The following is a 21,254-nucleotide window of genomic DNA, read 5'->3' on the forward strand; positions in this document are numbered from 1 at the left end:
GGACACACAAACTTTATATGCCCCAGTACAGGGGAAGGCCAGGGCCAAAAAAATGGGAATGGGTGGGTACGGAAGTGGGGGGGAGGGTATGGGGGACTTTGGGATAGCATTGGAAACGTAATTGAGGAAAATATGTTATAAAAATATTAAAAATTAAAAAAAGAAGGTAGAACCCTCAAGGAAAAAAAAAAAAAAGAAATGAGCCTATATCTTCATCACAGTAGCTTTAAGAACACTGTTACTTTGAACTTATAATTCCTATTATAATACTTAAAAATACAAAAGATAAAATGGTTAGAATTAATGCAAAAATTCTACACAGGTATTTGATTTAATAATGTCAATGACATTGGTAGTCAAATAACAATTACAAGGTCATATTTAATACAACAGATTTTTCAATTTAATGAAATAACCCACACTGATTATTCTCTAAATTTCATGATTAGTGTATTAAAATAAAAACTACTAACAGGTCTCTGTGCTTTGTTGCTATGAAATTTTCATGTAAATATCAGCAACATTTGAAGATTGTTCTTTTTAAGTAAGTCATAGCTTTCAAAGCATGGAATGCTTCAACATTAACTAGAGTACTAATGTATAACTGTATTAAAAAACACAATTTAATGAATCTTCCCTTCCTGCCTATGACTTCTGCCTGAGTAGATAGTTCACCAGTGTGTCTTTTCCTCAGAAGACCCCAGAAGTCCTTGTGACCAGGAGACCTGTTGTAATAACAATAGAAGATGGGACCCCTGAAGAACCCAGCTGACTTGGCACCAATTCCCTCTGTTAGAACTGTACCTCCCTTCCCACCTGTGCCTTCTACCAGGTCAGATCAATAGCTTGTCTGCCTCTATGAAGACTCCACAGAATGAAGGCCTCCAGGGGACTTCTGCATCCAGAGCAACAAATCCTACAGTCTGAAAGCCTCTCGGGAGATCTGTTGCACACAGGACATCAGACCCCACAGTCTAACTGCATCTCCGAAGATCTACTATAGCCAGGGCAATGCATTATTGGTGTGCATGCCCCTCTGAAGACCCCACAATCTAAGGGCCTTCCAGGAGATCTGCTACAGCCAGGGTCACAGGTCTCACAGGAGACTTGCAACAACCCAGGGACATAAGAGGCAGGCTCCAGACAGAGACACTCAAATCAGTCAACATCAGAGACAGCCAGATAACAAAAGGCAAGCTAAGTACCATACACAACAGAAGCCAATAATATACTTTAGCACCATCATAATCCAGTTTGCCTACCATAGCAAGCCCTAGATACCCCAACACACCTGAAAAACATGATACTAACATAATATAGTCCTTTAAGGGGGATATACATAACTCACTGAAAGAAATATAGGAAAACACAGGTAAACAGGTAGGAATCCTTAAAGAGGAAACAAATCCTTTAAAGAAATACAGGAAAATACAAACAAGTGAAGGAATTGAACAAAGTAGTCCAAGACCTAAAACTAGAAGAGAAACAATAAAGAAATCACAAATGGAGGTAAATGTAAATGAAAAACTTAAGAAAGTCAAGAGCTACAGATGCAAGCATCACCAACAGAATCTAAGAGATAGAAGATACTTTAGATGATATTGTCACAATTGTCAGAGAAAATACAAAACAACAACAACAACAACAACACCTCCCAACACAAAACATCCTAGAAATTCAGGACACAATGAAAAGACCAAATCTAAGCGTAATAGGAATAGAAGACTTCCAGCTCAAAAACTACAAAACATTTTCAACAAAATCAAAGAAAATTTCCTCAACCTAAGGAAAGAGATGGCCACAAATGTACAAGAAGCCTATAGAACATTAGATTGGATCAGAAAAGAAAATCTTCCTGTCACATAATAATCAAAACACCAAATGCACAGAACAAAAAAAGAATATTAAAAGCTGCAAAGGGAAAAGGGACAAGTAACATATAAATGCACACATATCAGAATTACACCAGGCTTCTCACACAGAGAGACCAATAGTCAGAAGAGCCCAGACAGAGGTCACACAGACTCTATGAGATCACAAATTCCAGCCCAGGCTACTATACCCTGCAAAACTCTCTATCATCATAGATGTAGAAACCAAAATATTCTATGACAAAACCAAACTTAAACAATAGTTGTCTAACAATCAAGCCCTACAGAGGATTCTACTGGGAAACCTCTAACAAAAGAAGGGTACCTACACCAAAGAAAAAAACAAAAAAAACTATTCATCTCAAAATAAAATCAAAAGGAGAGAATTATTATGCCACCTACAACAACAACAACAAAAAATACCAGGAGCTAACAATTATGTGTCTTTAACATTCCTCAATATCAATGGACCCAGATTCCCAATAAAAATACATAAAGTAACAGATTGGTAATGAAAGCAGGATCCAGCATTTAGGTCCATACAAGAAAAACACCTCATTGACAAAGACAGACATTACCTCAGAGTAAAGGGTTGGAAAAACAGCTTTTAAGCAAATGATTCCAAGAAACAAGCAGGAGTTGCCATTCTAATATCCAATAAAATAGGCTTTCAACCAAAAGTTATCAAGCGAGATGGAAAAGGACACCTCATGTACATCAAAGGAAAAATTCGCAAAGAGAAAGTCTCAATTCTGAATATCTATGCCCCAAATGCAAGGGCAAACACATTCATAAAAGAAACATTAATAAAGCTCAAAACACACATTGAACCCCACATAGTAATAGTGGGAGGCTTCAATACCCCAATCTCACCAACAGACAGACCATTGAAACAGAAACTAAACATAGACACAGTGAAAGTAATAGAGGTTATGAACCAAATGTATTAATAGATATAGATGGGGGCTGGAGGATAGCTCAGTGTTTTAAGATCACTGACTGCTCTTCTAGAGGTCCTAAGTTCAATTCCCAGCAACCACATGGTGTCTCACAACCATCTGTAATGAGAACTGATACCTTTTTCTTGTGTTTTGAAGACAAAGACAGTGTACTCATATACATAAAAATAGATATGGACAGAATATTTCACCAAAAAAAAAATCTTCTCAGTACCTCATAGTACCTTCTCCAAAACTGACCACATAATTGTTCACAAAACAAGCCTCAATAGATACAAGAAGATTGAAATAATCTCATGTATCCTATTAGATCACCACGGAATAAGGAATAAGACTAGATTTTAATAACAACAAAACAACAGAAAATCCACATACCCATAGAAACCGAACAACTCTTTACTCAATGATAGCTTGGTCAGGGGAGAAATAATGAAAGAAATTAAAGACTCCCTGGAAATCAATGAAAATGATGACACAGCATATCCAAACTTATGGGATACAATGAAAGCAGTGCTAAGAGAAAATTAATAGCACTTAAAGAAATTGAAGATCCTACACTAGCAACTTAATAGCACACGGGGAAGCTCTACAACAGAAGGAAGCAAACACACCCAAGAGTAATAGATGGCAGGAAATAGTGAAACTATGGGCTGAAGTCAACCAAGTGAAAACAAAGAGAAAAATACAAAGAATCAAGAAAATTAACAGTTGGTTCTTTGAGAAAATCAACAAGATACATAAACTCCTAGCCAAACTAACAAAAGGGCACAAAGATAGTATTCATATTAATAAAATCAGAAATGAAAAGGGAAACGTAACAACAGAAACTGAGAAAACTAAAAAAAAATCATCAGATCACACTACAATAGCCTATACTCAAAAATATTGGAAAACCTAGATGAAAAGGATGATTTTCCAGACGGATACCATATACAAACTTAAATCAAGTGCAGGTAAACTATCTAAATGTCCTCATATCCACTAAGGAAATAGAAGAAGTCAATAAAAACTTCCAAACAAAAAAATCCCAGGACCAGATCACATTAGTGCAGAAGTATATCATACCTTCAAAGAAGAGCTAATATCAACACTCCTGAAATGATTCCATAAAATAGAAACAGAAAGAACACTACATAATTCATTCTATGAAGCCACAATGACTCTGATACATAAACCACATAAAAAGCCAGTAAAAAAGAGAACTACAGACTAATTTTTCTCTTGAATATTGATGTAAAAATACTCAATAAAATTCTAGCCAACTGAAACCAAGAACACACCAAAACCATCAGTCATCACAATCAAGTAGGCTTCATCCCAGGGATGCAAGGTTGGTTCAATATACAAAAATCCATTAATGTATTCCACTGTATAAGCAAACTCAAAGAAAAAATCAAATCACATAATCATCTCATTAAATGCTGACAAAGCATTTGACAACATTTAATACCCTTTCATGTTAAAAGCATTCACGGGACCAGGAATTCAAGACCCATACCTAAACAGAATAAAAGCAATATACAGCAAACCAACAGCCAATATCAAATTAAATGGAGAGATACTTGAAGCAATCTCAATAAAATCAGGGACTCTTCACATATCTGCTCAATATAGTACTTGAATTTCTAAGTAGAGCAATAAGATAACAAAAGGAGATCAAGGGAATATAAATTGCCAAAGAAGAACTCAAAGTAGTACTATTTGCAGCTGATATGTTACTATACATAGGTGACTCCAATAATTCTACCAGAGAACTTCAATAGCTGAAAACAACTTCAGCAAAGTGGATGGATATAAAATTAACACAAACAAGTCAGTAAATTTCCTTTATACAAATGATAAATGGGCTGAGAAAGAAATTAGGAAAACAACACCCTTCATAATAGTCACAAATAATTTAAAATATCTTGGTGTAACTATAACCATACAAGTTAACAATATGTATGACAAGAACTTCAAGTTTCACAACAAAGAAATAGAAGACCCCAGATCTCCCATACTCATGGATTGATAGGATTAACATAGCAAAAACGGCCATCCTACCAAAAACAATCTACAGATTCAACACAATCCTCATAAAAATTACAACTCAATTCTTCACAGACATGAAAAGAGCAGTTCTCAATCTCATATGGAAAACCAGAACAAACAAGGAAAGTTGAAAGAATTATTAATAATAAAAGAACCTCTGGGGAATTACCATCCCTGACCTCAAACTATACTACAGAGCAATAGTGATAAAAGCTTTATGGTAATGGTACAGAGACAGACAGGTCTACCAATTGAAAAGAATTGAAGACCCAGAAATAAACCCACACACTTATGGACACTTAAACTTGCATGAAGAATCAAAAAATATACAATGGAAAGAAGAAAGCATCTTCAATAAACGGTGCTGTTCTAACCAGCAGTCTGTATATTTAAAAATAAAAAATAGATCTATATTTGTCACTTTGCACAAAGCTCAAGTCCAAGCAGATCAAGGACCTCAACATTAAACCAGGTATATCGAACCTAATAGAAGAGAAAGTGGAAAAGAGCCTTGAAATTATTGGCAAAGGCTTCAATGGCTAAGGCTCTAAGATCAAAAATTGATAAGTGGGGCCTAATGAAGCTATAAAGCTTCTGTAAGGCAAAGGACACATTGAATGGGACAGTGAATGGGACAAATCCACAGCCTACAGATTGGGAAGGAAAATCTTCACTAACCCCACATCTGATGGAGGGCTAATATCCAAAACATAGGAAGAACTCAAGACGCTGTCCTCCAAAAAACCAAACAACCCAATCAAAAGTGGGATATAGAGATAAATAGAGAATTCACAACAGAGGAGTCTCACATGGTTAAGAAACACATAAAGAAATGTTAAAGGTCCTTAATTATCAGGAAAATGCAAATCAAAACTACCCTGAGATTCCACCTTAGACCAATCAGAATGGTTAATATCAAAAACCTCAGATCACAGCACATGTTGGCAAGGACATGGGGAAAGGCAAACACCCCTCCATTGCTGATGAGATTGTGAACCTATACAACCACTCTGGAAATCAATCTGTAGGTTTTCCAGAAAAATTGAAATAGATCTACCTGAAGACCTACACCACTATTGAGCATATACCCAAAAGATTCCCAAACATAACACAGGGCCTCATGTTCCACTATGTTCATAGCTGTCTTATCTGTCAGAGCCAGAGTCGGAAAACAACCTAGATGTCCCTCAGCCGAAGAATGGATACTACAACTGAGGTTCATTTACACAGTGGAATATTATTCTGTTATTAGTAATGAGGACATCATGAGTTTTGCAGGCAAATGGATAGAACTAGAAAATACCTTCCTGTGTGAGGTAACTCAGACTCAAAAGGACATGCATTGGATATACTCACTAATAAGTGGGTATTAGCCAAAACTTACAGAATATCTAGGATACAAGACAGTTTACAAACAGAAGAGTCCAAGTGAGGATGCTTCAGTCTCACTTGGGCAGGAGAAGTGATCACAATAGGCAGAAGGAGAGAAGGTCCTGGGTTTTTCCTAGGAGCAATGCTATATCATGAAGAAAATATTATATTCTACTAGAAAACAATAAAGGGATCTAAAAACTCATTTCCATAGTTTACTACTGGCAAAATAACTAATATGACCATCCATAACAGTAAATGAAATATTCCAGATATGATGAATCCATGCCTATGTAATAACATACTTAGTAGTTTTCAGAACTGTAGAACAGCATATTGTTTAAAAGTGGTACATAAACTTAATATAATAAAACATGCATTTTGCATTTTCTGTTTAAACTACTTCTGCTGAACAAAATAGCCTTTGAAAGGAAATTTCTCTTGTTGAAATACTCTAGTTAATAAATTGAGACGGAATGACCAGATTAGGATGCACTATTTGCTATCGCTAATGAATTAATATATTTAGCTAATGTTTTTCCGTGGCTGCTAACATCAGAAAAAGAAATAAAATGGGACATAAAAGGCTAGAGCTTCTAAAACACTTTCATTATAGTTCAATTTACCCTATCTTTGTATACGAGTCTAACAAGATTGGAAGCAACAAAAAACAAAAATTGGCATGTACAATAAGAACACATACACACACACACCATGGCTTGCTTCATTCAATGCAACATATCTCACAATTATAGGAAAAAATAACAACAGTAAGATTGTTAAAATTATAGTTTAATCTTGTTATAAAAGTTATTTCACAGACATATTAAAGTATGTAAGTCCAGTGTCTACATTAGGTCACTGAAGATCATACTTTTACTTATCTAAAACACATCCTTTGGAAATAATTGTTTTTTTACTAATAGGTGGCAGGATTAGTGATTAATTTACATTAACTGAAGTGAGGATATGGTGATCTCTTCTTCCAGTGATCTCAGAAATGTCTTAAGTATTTTATGAAATCAGTACATCAAAGGAATATCTGCATCCCCATTTCAAGTGTAGCAACCTTTATAGTTGTCAAGAAATAAAAAGAAATAAATAACACACACACACACACACACACACATACAAGGGAGCAGCTAGAGGGACAGGAAGAGAGAGAGGAGAGAGAGAGAGTGAGAGAGAGAAGAGAGAAGAGAGTATGAGATTATGTAGGAACAAAAAATAGGAAAAAATCTTTCCTTCATACCACATGGAAGATTATTATCTCGAGTGAAGTAAACCATAATGAAAGATATGTGCAGCATAATAACTTTCATTTGTGGAATCTGAGTATTGATATCTCAGGAGTTGGCAGTACAATGATCGTTATGAAGGGCTGAAGAAATGGGGCAGACAGAGATGAGAAAAGTTCTTGTGTGCTGCTGTGCAGCAGAGCAACTGCTGATGGCAACTGTAGGGTTCATTTAGAAAATCTACAAGAACACATCATGAGGATTTCCACTATAAAGAAATGACAAATGCTTTTGTCAGATGTATAGCTGAAAGAGAATTTTTTTTCTTATTCTGTAGACTGCCTGTTAAGTGGGCTATGAAACTGAATAGAGACTTCTAAAGAGAAGAAATGTAAATTTCTAAAAAATATCTTAAAATATGTTTGCATCCCTACCAAAAGAAATAAAATTTAAAAGCACTTTGAAATTACATCTTACTCTAGTAACAAAGGCTAATATTAAGAAAACAAAAGAGTAAATAATGACAGGATGTGGGTAATGGCAAAATATCTTGCCCTGTTGCTGGAAGTGCAATTTGGTACAGCCACTATGGAAATCAGCGAGGCAAGTCTTCAAAAACAAAATAGATCCACCATATGCAATACCACTTCTAGGCACATACCCAAAAAGATTCTATTTGCTACTACAGAGACACATGCTCATCCATGTTCATAACTGCTCTATTCATAATATCTAGGACATGGATACCGCCTTGATGTCAATCACCTGACGAATGGATAATGAACATACGGGGTACCTATATATAATGAAATTTTATTTATATATAAAGATAAAAGAAATTATAAAATTCACAGGTGAAAGGATGGAGCTAGAAATAATCATTCTATGCAAGTTAACCTAGTCTCAGAAAGACAAGTGTTGCATGTTCTAAACTCAGGGTGGATCTTTGTGTCAAATCTTTAGAGTTATGTTTTAATTGGTAGTAAGTATACAATCCAGGAAATTAGAAAGTAATTCATAGATTTGGAGAGGAAAAAATCTTAGGAGAGGGGAAGTACCAAAAACTAATGATCATATAAAATAGAAAAAATAATGTGTAAGAATTGACAGTGTAGGGTAGAGAGAGCATGGAGGTATAGAGAAATTACATATAAGAAATGTTTGGGAAAGTTATATGGAAGTCTACTATTTTACCATATGAAATTATTTTTTCATATTAATGGGTTTAATTGGAGTTAACTTATACATGTGAGAATGCTCCTTTAAGAAGCCAAATCATGTCAAATAGAGACTCTGTGTTGAAGTTGGGCTATCTTTTCTGAAGTTGTTTCTCGGAGTTGTCCAGGAAGCCATCAAAAATAATATAGGGTATCTCTATTTCTTCAGAATGCACACCAAAACTTGATGGTAACAACCTGTTACTTAAGACATCACACAATTTAGTCACAGCACATGGGAAAATCAGGTTAATGCCAACCAGGAAACTTTCTCATTTGCTGATTGTTTTGATAAATTGAAAGTAACTTTAGGCACTGTGAGAAAAGAAATCCTACAGTAACTATAATAATGACCTATATGCCAAGATATGCCCATGTGTGCAATAATGCCACTCATGTTACAATGGGAGCCAACTTCATTGTTAATGGATTTAAGGTCTGCTCTACTGGGAGGAATTTATGCCTGGTACTGTTAATTTTTGCAAAGAACCCATGTTTGGGCAGTTCACAGGCCCAAAGCATATAAGTCTAGTATGAGTATTCTACTACATGGGCACAATAATAAGCCGCCTTAATGTTTGTACGTCTATAACCACTGACTAGTATAACAGTCAGACTTCATCAGAGAAGGTTCCTTGTGTAGTGATTGGTGCCTACTCATAACTGATCACATTGCAGAAAATGTCAGTGGAGTATTCAGTAACTAAGGAGAGAGGCATGGTCATCAACTCTCCCCACACCAGGGTCTTGGGAATTTTAGGGAAGAGGTTTAGGACCACTGTCAGAGCCAGGTATCAGAAGAACAGAAGCTTAACAGTGCCCTCTGGACATGAAACAATAGTTGCACTCTAGAATTCATACCAACTGTGGATGCACAAGTCTTGTACAAGATAAAGACAATCAATATACTTTTATGGAGATAGGAGGGCCTTATGAGTTCCAACAAAAATTGGTAAGCTTTTGATAGACGATGGCTTCTTGGGTAGGAAGATAGAGTTTATTTTTGGGTTGTTTTATTTTTTGGGCGGGGGAAGGAGGTAGTTTATGGTTGGTCTTTAGAAACTCAACCATGCTCCAATGGATAGCCTCTCAACAAAGAGTATAAGTCAGCACAAATTGGATTTTAAGAATTATTAATTAAAAAAGGAGGATAAACAGGGAAGGTGGTGGATGGACCTTGGCAGAGCTATGTAAATGATTAGAGGGTAAATGTAGTTAAGATGTAAGATATGAAGTTCTCAAATAACTGATAATAATATAATGGACTAATAATAATACTTCTGACATATGTATATTCAAATGACTAGTGCTTATACAGTATGTTTAGTATTTTTAATTTATGATTATCGTACTTTCAATTATATCTCTTTCTTGAGGTCAGTTGGTACAACAAAGAAGTGTGCATATTTAATATGTACAGTTTAATAAGATTAAAGCTGGGTAGTGGTTGTGCATGCCTTTAATCCCAGCACTTGGGAGGCAGAGGCAGGTGGATCTCTAAGTTTAAGGCCAGCCCCGTCTACAGAGTAAGTTCCAGCACAGCCAGGGCTACACAGAGACACTCTGTCTCAAATACACACACAGACACAAATAATAATATTAGATATAAACAAACACCCACAAACCTATTAATTCAGTAGCAGAGGATGGCCTTGTGGGACATCAATGAGAGGAGAGGTCCTTGGCCTTGTGAAGGTTCTATGCCCCAGTGTAGGGGAATGCCATGACAGGGAAGTGGGAGTGGGTAGCTTGGTGAGCAGGGGGAGGGGATGGGGGGGGATTGGAGAGGAAGCCAGTAAAGGGGACATTTGAAATGTAAATAAAGAAAATATTTAATAAAAATCATAAACAAATTCAGCACCTTCAAAGATTTTCTTTTGCTGTTTTCTTTTTCCTTTTATTGTTTTCCTCCTATTGTCTAATAATACTTTTCAATTTCACATACAATATTCTAGAAGAACCATTGTGCTGTAGAGTTGATCACTGGACTTTATACACATAGCATATCTGAAAATTTATTGAATGAATGAATATATATTATTTGGGCAAAATGTATTTTTGAATAAAATTGAATAGTACTTTGGAAAAACATATATACATTATTGAATGAATGAATATATATTATTTGGGCAAAATGTATTTTTGAATAAAATTGAATAGTACTTTGGAAAAACATATATACATTATTGAATGAATGAATATATTCATTGAACAGTAGCTTGCTATTGCTTTCCTCGGGCCCACTCCATCATGTCCCACCCTGCTCACTGAAAGTCTAAATAAAGCAATGTAGCGGTTGTCTTTAACATTTGACTCACTCCATTCTTCATTTAATGTCTGCAGCCTATCCATGTTGTGACAAATAAGGAGACTTCGTGGTTCCTTAAGGCAGAACACTACTCAATGGCATATAGCTACCATGATTTGTTTATTCAATTATACTTTCTAATAGACACTGAAGTTGTCTGTACATCTTTTATATTTTGTTTTATTTCCTAACAAATAGGAAAGTGCAGGTTTTAATATCCTTATTTAGATATTCTTAATAAATACCCCATAAGTAAAAAAAAAAAAAACTCATTTATGTTTTCTCTTTTAAAATTTGGTGAGCCAGAAAAACACCAATGCTTTTTCTTTTGCCATTTTATATAGAAAATTTACAGGTATTATCAATAAGTAAAGATATTCAAACATGACAATTACAGAAAGAACTACAAAAATCCATCAGTACTTAAATTTATCAACAGTATTTTATTGAGTTTCCAAAAATTACTGGTGTTATGGCTGGTAAAATAGTTGGTTAATTGATATCATTACAATTTTATCTAGACATTTTGGTGGCTTAGGTTTAGTAGTCATAATAGTAAATTCAAAACAAATAAAAATAGACAACAGAGGTCGTCTCTGAGTACAGAGGATTTCGTGGTGGAAGGAGAATTATTAATTAGTACTGCAGAGTTCTTTTGGTGGGAGGGAAATCACTTACTAGTTTTCAGGAACAAGATTGTCCTAATTGCTGTATTCTTACCTTTAAAAAATTCCTAACAGCATTTTTAAAAATTGCATTGTACACAAGTAAATGATGCATTGATAGTAATATAAATATGAAAACTGATGACAGCTTAATATCATTACAGTGCATACATGTTGTGATTTCACCATTTGTTTCATATACAAAACCCCACAATGCAGATTTCCCAAACTAATTACAGTGAACCCAACAAGGTGAGAGCTCCTCCTGCTGGCTTTAAACAAAAGGCATCCACTGCCTGCAGGAGTGTGAAATCACTGTAAACCCAGCAGGAGGGGAACAAGTCACAGCATCAAAGTCAGTAGATTATCATGGTAAACAGAACAGCATTGGTTTAAATTGTATTTAGTTAGTTATGTAGTATAACTCAAAACATAAATTTTATCTAGTAAAACTAAAAATGTAATTATGTTTTTTAAATAATGAGAAATAAGATAAATAAAAATGAAATACTAGAGTGATGTTAACACAGTATTGTTTTGAAACTTGTTTTTATTTTATGAAGTAATATGAGGCATAGAATATGTGTGGAAAGGGCCGTATGGTTTTCACATTAGCTGTTGAAAAGGTCCCGGATATTATATTTATCTTGAAAAATACACTGAATATATAGTATTACTTTTACTTATTACATTTAGAAAGCTAAAAGTATTTTATGTGCTAGAAGAAAATATTAAATAATAAAATGAACTTTAATAGTAGTAGAACAAATACAAATATGAATATACGATTCAATATTTGTAAATATATCTTTAATTTACCTACTTTTGAACTCCTTTATTAAACTTAAATGATACAGCATTAAAATCAAGTACCATATTTATTTACAGTGTATAGTAAGTGGAATAATAAAAATTTTAATAAAATAAACTAAGAATAAAAGAATATAAAATTTTATTTGTAAATTATTTTGAAAAACTAATATAAGAAAATAAGATATTCCATGAGAAAGTTCCCCTTTACTGGGAGTTGGAACGGAAATATAGCTCAGTTGGTAGAGTACTTGCCCAGCACACCAACAGCATCCAGCACCACATAAACTAGGAATGAAAGTGATTTGCCTATAGTCCGTGTACTAGGTCAGCATGAGATTTATGGATACCTAGAATTCTAGCATGAAATACTGTCTGACTGCCTGCCTGTCTGTCTGTCTGTCTATCTATCTATCTCTATATGTTTATAGAGAGATATATTTATAGATTGATATATAATTATTTAAGATGTATACAGTTTTTAGATAATTTTATTATAGGAATAGAAACTAATACCATGAATTATTATCTTTAAATATATATATGTTAATTTTTTAAGAATTTTCTGTATGTATACAATATATTTTGATTATATTAGCTCCCTTCCTCACCCAATTCCTCAGAGATCAACCCTCAACAAGTGCAGTTTTGTTGGTCATATACTCATGTGTGAGGAACCATACAGGGAAGCTTGGTCCATCTACTGGCAGACAGCTTTCCTTTCTCCATTCCAGAATGCTGACTGTCATAATATCAAGAGTCTTAAAAGTTTAAACAGTCACCAATATTTGCTTGGGTAATTTTGTTAGGGGATTTCATGCAAAAAGGATAAAGCATTCATTTTACATTATTCTGTGTTAATGCTAGATCAGGTAGAAAAGAACTTGAGTCAGTCAAAAACAACTGAGCAGGTTTGGATATGATAGCTTGTCTTTCACCAGCTTTAGCATTTCCTATCATTCCTGTATCACTAGAAATAATATACAAACAAAATACATCTATTATAATCTCAGAAGTATCAGTTATACCAATAAACATGTACCTTAATACAGTACATTGTAGACATCGTCTAGATGATTAATATACTATTCAGGTGCTTCAGCTGACTTTCAAGGTTATCAAATTATCCAGGTTTGACAAAACTGCCTGTTTTATTCAGTAAACTCTAACGATTTTTACTTTCAGACCTATATACTATACTGTTGCAATCAATTTTTAATCCTTTCTCAAACTAATAGAGATTGCTGGGAATGTACATAGGATTATATGCTTATCCCTCAAATACCTTTCTATATATTGATATTATTTTCAAGGCAACACTGTGCAAGGGGGATCATTGCTTCTTAAAAATAATGAAGACAGCTTGGTCTACAGAGATTGACACTAGTTCATTAGTTGTATTGAGAACATTTTGTTTGCTTGTGGCTATGTTTATTTCTCTCTATCCTTATTCATTTGACATTGAGTAAGTGGTATTTGTGATTACTTTTATCCAGCCTTTAAGTTCTGAGAGCTTGGAAAAATCCCATTTTGAATTATAACAAACTAAGTCCACTGGAAGGTTAAATTACTGTCACAAATTAGGGAGAAATTTAAGTGTTGGATTCTTGAGCTTAACAGTTTTGTGTTTCAGTACTGTCTTAGTCAGGGTTTCTATTCCTGCACAAACATCATGACCAAGAAGAAAGTTGGGGAGGAAAGGGTTTATTCGGCTTACACTTCCATATTGCTGTTCATCACCAAAGGAAGTCAGGACTGGAACTCAAGCAGGTCAGGAAGCAGGAGCTGATGCAGAAGCCATGGAGGGATGTTCTTTACTGGCTTGCTTCTCCTGGCTTGCTCAGCCTGCTCTCTTATAGAACCCAAGACTACCAGCCCAGAGATGGCACCACCCACAAGGGGCCCTTCTACCCTTGATCACTAATTGAGAAAATGCCTTACAGTTGTATCTCATGGAGGCATTTCCTCAACTGAAGCTCCTTTCTCTGTGATAACGCCAGCTGTGTCAAGTTGACACAAAATTATCCAGTACACTTTCCAATTTGTATCTGCTTGTGGACGTTGTACATCGTGGTGCGGAGCCTAGTGCGCACCACGATGTACAACGTCCACAAGCAGTGGTATCTTGTTAATCACAGCTGATTCTTCAGTCCCAGCTAACCAGAACTACAGAATCTTCACAATCTAAACAACAATGGCCCTGAAAAGAGTCTTTAATTTTCCCTCTGAAATTTCGCAAGCCAGGCCTCCATCTTCTGTACTGTTCTCAACATTATCTTCCAAGCTCCTACACAACATCTGACGAGCTCTTAACAAGGAATGGATCTTCAAGCCCAAAGTTCCAAAGTCCTTTCACAGTCCTCCCCAAAACATGGTCAGGTTGTCACAGGAATACCGCACTATGGTGGTACCAATTTGTCTTAGTCAGGGTTTCTATTCCTGCACAAACATCATGACCAAGAAGAAAGTTGGGGAGGAAAGGGTTTATTCGGCTTACACTTCCATATTGCTGTTCATCACCAAAGGAAGTCAGGAATGGAACTTGAGCAGGTCAGGAAGCAGGAGCTGATGCAGAAGCCATGGAGGGATGTTCTTTACTGCCTTGCTTCTCCTGGCTTGCTCAGCCTGCTCTCTTATAGAACCCAAGACTACCAGCCCAGAGATGGCACCACCCACAAGGGGCCCTTCTACCCTTGATCACTAATTGAGAAAATGCCTTAAGTTGTATTTCATGGAGGCATTTCCTCAACTGAAACTCCTTTCTCTGTGATAACGCCAGCTGTGTCAAGTTGACACAAAATTATCCAGTACAAGTACAAAATATCTTTTTTAGGAAGCATGTCTGTTTTACTGAAAAATAAATCATTCCATTTATTTCAGCTCTAAACCTTTAAATTTAGTTATTATTTAAATGGAGAAAGTAACACAGTAAAATGACAAACTATACATATTCTAATGAATGAAGCTCCTTGGGAGTTATCAAATGAATAAATTTATTATTATTTAGAAGTACACTAAACTACAGAGTCATAACTACCACTAGGAATTCATTCAAGAGGAAGTTGCTCATAGCTGATCAGTGTGACTAGAATGGTCATCCTTATTTTTATAGCTCCCATTTCCTCTTTCCAGGTATACCTAGATATTTGTCTTTTCTAATAGTTTTTATTTGCTTCTTTATAAACACTCCTTAAATATTTCATTACAAGGACTGACCAGAGAGACCTAATGAAAACCCAAGTGGGACACTTCTTAGCAATTCTTCTACTACAGCAGGAGTCTGAGCAATGTCAGTACATGCACCTGAGTATCCATGAGGTAGTTATGCCTTTCCATCAAATTATTGCTATCAGTCTGCCGAAAAAGAGTAAGAGAATAAAAATGTCAAGTTGCTAGTGCACAGTATTATAAAACTGTTCCACTTGCTTCATCTTGGAACTTGAAATCATTACAGCTTCAACTACACAGGGTCTGATTCTTTTCAAAAGAAAAAAAAAGAAGAAGAAGAGAAAATGAAAGGCTATTTGTCTGTAGTCCGAGTGTTACCAATTTCGAGATATATTTAATAAACATCCTGACTCTCTCATGTCTCCCACAAAGGTGTCCCACTTAACTAAGTTCACTGAAGGTGCTACCCATTGCTTCCAAGGCATCAAAGTCATGTAAGCCTTTCTACTTCCGTCCTTCTGTATTCCAACTTTGTCTTAAATGTACTTTAGACAACTTACATTTTGAAAACACATTACAAAACTGAAGGTTTGAAATATACTAACATTATTTTTCCTTTACCACTGGTAAAAGAAATTATGACCATTTCATTTAAAATCTTATTCACAATTCAATGGCTGTTTTAATTATAAACAATGAATATTTAATTAATCAGTTTTTTTCAAAGACCTTTTTGCAACCTTCATTTTAAGCAGAAACAAGAGAAATTTTCTATCCACAGAAACTAATTTTACATGAGCTTAAAAACAGCATCTGTGAATAATAGTATTTATTTTCATTCTTGAAAATTGAAGGGACTTTCACTTCTTAGTATTATTTGCTTTTATTATGCATACACAGACTTAATATAAATAAATTTCTCTAGTTCTCAGTTGGGTGCAAAGGTCTCCAGGAATGACATTTGATCATATTTAATGTGTTGGTACTACTCCAAATAGAGCTTCTGTCATATGCGACTGTTAGGTACTGAAGTTTTTTTACAGTCTATAGGATACAATATTTACCTTCATAGGGTTCTGGTGGGATATTATCACTTCCAGAGTTAAAATGTTTGTGTTGATCCCCATGGCATAGTTTTTCAAGGCATACAGTTTAGTATGCCTTGAAAAGTATAGTTTTTCAACGTATACATTTTAATACGTTCTAGCAGAACGTATTAAAATGTCCTGATTTAGAAATGTAGCTAAGGAGATGTTCCAGCTATTTAGGAGACTGTGTGAAGTTGAGTTGTTGATTTTCTTTTGAAGGTAGAGCATCCAGTATCACATCATCCACATCAGTATCTTCATCAGCACTAGAGCTGTCGGTAAGTAGATAACTTATTCCAGTTTCCAAGAATTCCAAAGATAGAACAGAGAGAAATTCATCCCAGGAGTCAACAAAATGCGAGATAAATATTTCCTGCCTGTAAAATGCTCTCTCAAATAATCTCAAGTACATTAAAGTTCTACTAAATTTGACTAGAGAGAAATAATAATAAATTAAATCCTATGAGAAGAAGACATGGATAAAAGGCAGACTTACATCACCAGGAATGTATTCAAAGGACAATCTTAATTATGTTGTCATCATTTTGTAAAATACTTGGAAACAATTTGAAAGGATTTCTTTTCTTTCTTTCTTTTTTTTTTTTTTTTGGCCATCTAAAACCACATCTTTATTATTCCATGTGAACCAAGGACCTGGGTTCTGGGGTTAAAAGTACTTATGATTAAAGAGTAAACAACAACAGAAACAAATAATAACAACAAAAGCCACACACACACACACAAAAAGCTTAGAATTGAAGGCAGACTTTTACCCAGATTTCTCAACAGTTTACTAAAGCCTACTGTGGGTCATTGACTGTTTATGGCTAATTTATACCTGGACTCAGCTAAAAGCCTCCAGACTGAAATGGTACTCAGAAATTCTGACTTTTTAAACAACCTAAATGTCTCTGTGAACTTCCTGTGCCCAAATTTAATTTTAAACAAAGAGCAGGCATATTATAAATATGACTGACTTGGGTCAAGCACTCCTGTTGAACTGGAGAAAACATTATCACCCCAACTCCAATCGCAAGGAAAGGAGTGCCAGAAGTGAGTGCCTCTGTGTGTGTATAATAAATACATAGGGACACAGATGCAGATCTAGACAGGTAGCTATATAGATACATAATCTCTCAAAAAAGGCAGTAACAAAAATAACAAACTATGCTTGCATTGTGGCAGCAGAATAAGCCAGTGTCAGAGTGAAGGGAAAATGGTTTATTTTCAGATTAATTAAAGATAAATCAAAATAACTTATTAAGCAGGGCACTGGTGGCACAAACTTTAATTGCTGCACTTGGGAGGTAAAGGCAGGCAGATTTCTGGGTTTGAAGCCAGCCTGGTCTACAGAGTTCCAGGACATTCAGGGCTACACAGAGAAACCCTGTCTCTATCCCCCCACCCCCAAAATAATAAAAACTTATTAATTTTTAAAATTAGAGTTCCGTGGGGGCTGAGCCCACTTCCTTTCTCCCCTTTTCCTTCTCTCCTCTCCACTCCCCCCTCCCCCCTCTCTTTTTCATAAAATTAATGCAAGAAGGAATGGAAGAATGTAGTTAGTGGAAACGAGTGTAGCTAAAAGCTGCATATTTGGATAGAAATACGTTCCAAAGCACTGAAAGAGCAGTTCAAAATATGGAGAAAAGTCGGTACTTCAAATGTTAATTCTCAGTCTGTGGAGAAGTTGCCCATGTGCCATTTACATATGATCTATTGAACATAGCAGACAAAGTAGTCACAATGAAATATGAAATCAAATAGATATCGTTTTGAACATAGGATGAGCAGTGAGAAGAGACACATCTTTTCTCCTTTCTGGAGTCTCTTTTCATTTTCTAGACTGTACCTGTTCCTTTTTAGCCAACAGGACCCTCAGGCTGTTTGCTCTCATGTAAAAAATGTTCAAATGACCCTTTCTTATCAGCAACTCTACTGAATACATCTTATGAAGAAAATATATTACTAAATTAGCTTGTTGATTTGTTTATGAATACTCATGTTCTATTCTTACTTCTGGAACACTATTTTTAAAAAAACCTATTCTAGTACCATTTTGGTGATAGCAACTTGGGAAATTTTCAGGGTATTCTAAAAATCACTGTACCTGGAAATTCACAGGAATCTCTTGAAAAATAAATTTTAAAACTCTAACTTATACTCCATTTTTATCCAGGGATAAGACTTGTCATTAATATTGTGTATTATAAAAATGTAAATAACCAAAATGTGTTAACTATTATGAATTGTTTGATCCTAAAACAAGTAATTCTTTAATTTTCAGCACCTATCCTGATCTGGTATCAATGAACTTTGGCCTTATTAGCTACTGTACCAGGTGAACAACACTTATTCTATGAAAGAGAGAGAAGGAGAGAAATAATACAGTTTGCATGGGTCATGAGTCTCATTTTCTCTCCACACCTAGTTTCTTATATCAATAGATTCACGCAAGAAGTCTTCAAAACAAATATAAGCAAAAGAAAATTTCTATCATTAGATTTCATTCCGTAGCTCTGCTAGTCTTTAAAAGAGGTAGATCAAACTGCCACGTTATAAAGAGTCTTTTTTAAAGCAACTGACAAAGACTGTTCATGAACCTGCGGATTTCATAGTCAACTGCTCATGAAATACACTTATTTAGTCGTGAAAGTGGAAAATCTATTCACACACTCTTTCAAATTCTGGGGAGATTCTACACAGGAATAATTTAAATAAGAATGTAATTTTCAAATGCTTTTACCATACTCCAACATAAATAACTGCCTAAAAGACATGTGTTGTCTTCTAAGAAGTTAAATTGAATCATACCAATTACTTTGGTAAGTCACAGTGTTCATAGTTCAAGCAGAATGGTCTATAATAAAACAAATGTAGCCATGATAAGAATTTCCATAAAATATGTAACAGTTGTCAAGGCATTTGTACATTAAGCAGCCTTTGGCACAATTGTTTGATAAAGTCATGGGGAGGATGTGGGATAACTTCCTACTGGAAACGATGAAGGAAATGTCAGAGTGAACTTAATGACAGATTGAGAGGCACAGAGACTGTGAGGAGGCAACATATTCTTTCCAGCATATTTCTAAAGGGAACACGAGTCAAGAGGAGGAAGGGTTCATAAATGAAACATTTACAAATGTGACCCATGCCAGAAGCAGTATGACTTCAGTATACAGAAACGAATGACAGATGGAAGCTTTATTGTTGGCATAAAAATAAACTTATAAAAACTTACATTAGTGTCATCATTACCCTGTAGGGGAGGCGCATCATTAAGGAGTATTGTCAAATTGTTTATTACCAGGACTGCCTCCAATAAAGCAAATGCAGGAAAAATGGCAAAACTGCTTTAACATTTAGGCAAATGAAGGATATTTTATTCAGTATTAGTTTCTCAAGAATAATTAAGGACAAAAAAGTCTTTCATAAGACACTGAACAGGCTCCTTAATTTACTGATTACCTAAAGCACAGATTGTGGAAGAAATGTATAATGTTGACAAACTCTTACGGATGGCTTTTCTTCTTTTCATTCATTTTTTTTTTAAGACAGGATCACAAATAGCTCCTGGTGGCCCCAGACTCACTATGTAGCTCAGGCTGACTTTGAACTCTTGATCTTTTTCTTTATTTCACGGTTATTATGATTACATGTGTGAGTCCCTAAAAACTCTTTCGGCGAAGTCAACAGGAATCAAAGTCTGTCCTTAAGAGCTCAATATTACTCTTTAAGGAGGCAAACACATAGTGGAATAGACTGTCTCTGATTGTTCATGTATACAGGAAATCAGTTTATAAATGAGAAAGATGGTTTATTAGCTGGCAGTTTGTCACAAAACAATTTCCTTTCCTGGATTTGAATTCACTCACCACATTATAAATCAAAGATTTCCTCTAAAGTACTAAACTACTGGCAATACATGGCCATGGTTTACTTTTGAAAAAGCCTCCTACTTTATCTGATTAATTTCAATGAAAAATATTTTTAAAGCATCATCACTCAATGATGCTAAAGAAACATCAAGAGTGATTTTTGGATTGTTTTAATTTTTTTGAGACAAAGCTGCATGGACCAGGATGACCTTGACCTTGTAATTATCCTCTTTGGCTACCTGAATACTATAAGTGCAAGCATGAAGCTCAGACCTAAAATAAGAAGTTCTTTTCAGGCTAAGTAATATATTTTCAAATACTGTTACTTATATTGCTAGAATTTTATATATTACTTTCACACAGTGCCCATAGTTGTAGCTTATTTTTTTATTAGATAAATTTTAGAAATTTCAATTTTTGATAATACATTGCTTCTTTAATTTTTAAATTAAAAACTTTACATTTCTTTATCAAAAATGTCTTTTTTTGTGTATGTGAGTGTAGGTATACGCATCTGTGCAAATGTGTATGTTCCTGGCAGTATGTGGGGCATACAAAGAAATGTCAGGCATCCTGCTAAGATTCTCTAGATCATCTCTTTAAAAAAAAATTATTTGATATTTTCTTCACTTACATTTCAAATGCTATCCAGA

At 34.9% G+C, this 21,254-nt stretch overlaps 1 protein-coding gene across 2 annotated transcripts in view; it reads right to left on the reverse strand.

The window, feature by feature from the left end:
• Epha6 (EPH receptor A6) overlaps positions 1–21,254 on the reverse strand; it is an 882,350-nt gene that overhangs the window by 812,141 nt on the left and 48,955 nt on the right. The window lies entirely within an intron of this gene.

Source organism: Mus caroli, chromosome 16 (assembly GCF_900094665.2).
Source record: "Mus caroli chromosome 16, CAROLI_EIJ_v1.1, whole genome shotgun sequence".
Classification (NCBI taxonomy): Eukaryota; Metazoa; Chordata; class Mammalia; order Rodentia; family Muridae; genus Mus; species Mus caroli.